The sequence below is a fragment of the Octopus bimaculoides genome, chromosome 7 (genome assembly GCF_001194135.2).
Source record: "Octopus bimaculoides isolate UCB-OBI-ISO-001 chromosome 7, ASM119413v2, whole genome shotgun sequence".
NCBI lineage: Eukaryota > Metazoa > Mollusca > Cephalopoda > Octopoda > Octopodidae > Octopus > Octopus bimaculoides.
In genome coordinates this window covers 82,744,636-82,748,058 of record NC_068987.1, presented here as the reverse complement: position 1 = coordinate 82,748,058, position 3,423 = coordinate 82,744,636, and the positions used below count along the sequence as shown (strand labels likewise).

Here is a 3,423-nt window from a genome sequence, read left to right as displayed (position 1 = left end):
ATATATATATATATACAAGTCTGTATAAAAGGAAGTTGTTCTCTCTTATGGATATATTATCCAAGCGCACACCATTTTTGCACTTATATCGACTAACGAAATTGGAAAGTTTTCATATGTACATTTATTTATGTGTATATGTGTTTATCGTTGGTTCTTCGATATTTGTACTTTCCACACGTATTTATTTATATTATTGTTACGTGAATGAATTTGCTTACGCCTTCTATTATCTGTCCTATGTCTTGATTTCATTTTTCGTCTGAGAGAAATTAGGCATTGTAATGGGTACTGGGAATATCCCCGCTCCTGGGTATTACTGGGTGCCTCATCTAGTATTATAGTAAATATAAAAGGTTGAACGGTCATTTTGTGTGTAGCAACTTCGCCTCATGTGGCAATTTCGCAACATGTGGCAACACTGGTTCTGACGTGTCTACACAGCGACGCAGTAAAATGACGATATAAAGTTTCAGTGCTACAATGGGAAATTATTGTTTTGCTTTACGAGTTTTTGCTTTACGAGCGATCTCTGAGAACAAATTAACTCCTTAGCAGGCATCACTGTACATAGATGTAGATAGCTACGCTCACACACGTACAAAAACCTACAATTATAGAAGTATACAATGAAGTTTAATGTGCTAAAGGAAAAAAAAAACCCAGTAAAGAATCTGATATATCGGGTGATTTCTCTTTATCAAAGAGAAGAAGAAAAGAATAGAAAAAGAAGGAAGAGGCTAGAGAAGGAGGGAGTGTGAACAAAACCGTAGAAAATCTGTTAACTTGGCATCTCTTAGGTGGAATACAAATTAACAACTCCATTTCTCTGAAGATTGTAGATTTGATGTGTGTATAAATGGATTGACTTCTGGGATTGACCACGTGATGTAAATTGATGCAGACACCTCAGATGAGACCCCGGTGAGGGTCGAAAATCGATTTAAGCTATTCGTCATTTTTTCAGTCGATGGAGATGTAAGTAAATTTGACGTTTTTTTTTTCTGTCTACTATGAAGGTTTCTACACACGCGTGCGGAAGCACACACACACACACACACACACACACACACACACATACATGTGCGCCCGTACTCACGCAGGCACACACGCACACACACACACACAAATATCATTGAATAACAATTTAACTCGTAAGCAAATTAATGTTTCGTTGATTGGTTCAGCAAAATAAAACATTTAATACATTCGAGACTTGAGACTTATTGATAATATATATTAATATATATATATATATATATATAGAGAGAGAGAGAGAGAGAGAGGCGCATACATACAGGGTGCAGTGAATAAATTGTCGTCTAAAATACACAAAAATAAAAATAACACTGACAGCTCATTTTAACAGATATATTTACCAAAATTACATAAAAATATATCGAAATACTAAAGAGTAAATTTATTCAATAAAATCGCCATTGCCTTCAACCACGGCCCTCCAGACAACTTCGAAACCTCCTGCAATTCTTCTGGACGGTCTCCTTATTTAATTTGATGAATGCTACCACAATCCTTGTCTTCAGTTCATCTTAGGTGTTGGTCTCTCGCTAAATTGCGCCCCACACATAATAATCCACGGGGTTGCAGTCTGGGGAGTTAGGTGGCCATATGTTAGGGGTGATGTAGTCGCAAAAATTGTCTGACAGTCATGACTGAGTTCTCCTGTTTGTGTGGCATGGTGCAGAGTCCTGTTGCTAGACATAGGGTCTTCCAGCAGCCACCCTCTTAGCCCAAGGCAGCACTACCTCCTCCAGGCACTTGATGTAAGCCTACGTGTTTAGTGTGAGGCCGTGTGGGAAGATGAATGGAGGCATAACGTCTCCATCACTTGTGATCACCCCCAAACACCATGATATTGACTGAGTGTTTGATTTTTATCATTTTGGTGCATGTCCTCAGAATGCACTTTCCTCAGATTGACACTCAAACACTCTGAAATGTTCATACTTGAGCTTCCGGCGCGAATATCAAGCAGTACAGCATGTCGTTTCCAAATTTCTGGCAGAGTGAATTACGTTATGGTGCTGTTTTTCTCACAGACGGTGCCCAACTGATCCTATTATACTGTGTAGTTAACAAAATAAAAAACAAACAATGCCATCACACCCTGTATATGTGTGCGCGTGTGCGTATGTGTGCGTGTGTGTACACACAATATCTTGTTTGCGACACTACTTTTAAAGTAGTTTGTCTCAAATAAAATACTGTATTATATATATATATATAAGATTATATTTAGTACAATTAAAACTAATTTTCTTCTGCTTTCTATTTCTTCAACAGCACTCAACAAATATGAATACTGGAATTAGCACAATTTGGCTGACAATGGATTAGACTTATAGTTCGAAGAATTGTTTTATTCGTATGTCTATAGAAAGTAGTGTTGCAAGTATGTGGACTACTTTTATATTTTCAGAAGAATAAATAGAAATGTTAAAAAAGCTATCTGGTAGTCTAAGACGACCGTATTGCAGAAAATAAAGTTAACTTTTATGATTTTGAAGTTGATATCTTAAGTAATAGAAATTTTTTAAAACCACATGTTGATCAAAAATATATTAGAACTGGGATTTATAAAAATTTTCTAGACAGTGTAGATTTCAATAATTGTTTTATTTAGTAAAATTTACATACTCTAAACTAATGAATAAACAGCTTTATTATAGCACACACACACACACACACACACACACACACACACACACACACACATGTTTTTCTCAGATTTCCCTTATGAACCTCTATTTACACGGTGATGGTCGTATATGAGACGGCTTGGCGTAGGCGCCGCAAAATTGATTCTGACATATTTAACATAAAATGTCTTAGCGCCTCTCTCTCTCTCTCTCTCTCTCTCTCTCTCTCTCTCCCTCTCTCTTTCTATCTTTATTTATGTGTGTGAGCATATTTCTCTATGTGTAAGAGGAAAAAGAAAGTGTTCATGTGAACTGTGTTCAATTAATGTATTGTAATTTCACTTTCACACAATCTTGTTCTTGCTCTCTCCCTCTCTTTCTCTTTCTTTCTCTCTCTCTCTCCCTCTCTCTCTCTCACACACTCACACACACACATACACACACAAACACACATACACAGATGCATAGATGCGACTGGCTTCTTTCAGTTTCGTCTGTGAAATCCACTAACAAGACTTTGGTCGACCCAAGGTTACAGTAGAAGACACTTGCCCAAGGTGCCCCACAGTGGGACTTGAACCATGCAACTGTGAAGCGAACTTCTTACCACGCAGCTACGCCTGAGCCTATATTAATTTTATTTCCTAAAGAAAGAAAAACCAGAGCCAGGACACGCAAATTATGACATATAAAATGTCTTCGTTATAGTTTATATAATTTCTGTATCGCAATTGTTTTGTTACAACCGAGCATCTTGGCAAAA

At 37.1% G+C, this 3,423-nt stretch overlaps 1 long non-coding RNA gene across 1 annotated transcript in view; it reads left to right on the top strand.

Moving 5' to 3' along the window:
- LOC128248395 (uncharacterized) overlaps positions 1-3,423 on the top strand; it is a 105,730-nt gene that overhangs the window by 100,468 nt on the left and 1,839 nt on the right. Inside the window, exons 3-4 of the long non-coding RNA XR_008264643.1 lie at positions 836-978; positions 2,305-2,413. This is a non-coding gene — a long non-coding RNA (uncharacterized LOC128248395). The remainder of the gene's footprint in view (positions 1-835; positions 979-2,304; positions 2,414-3,423) is intronic.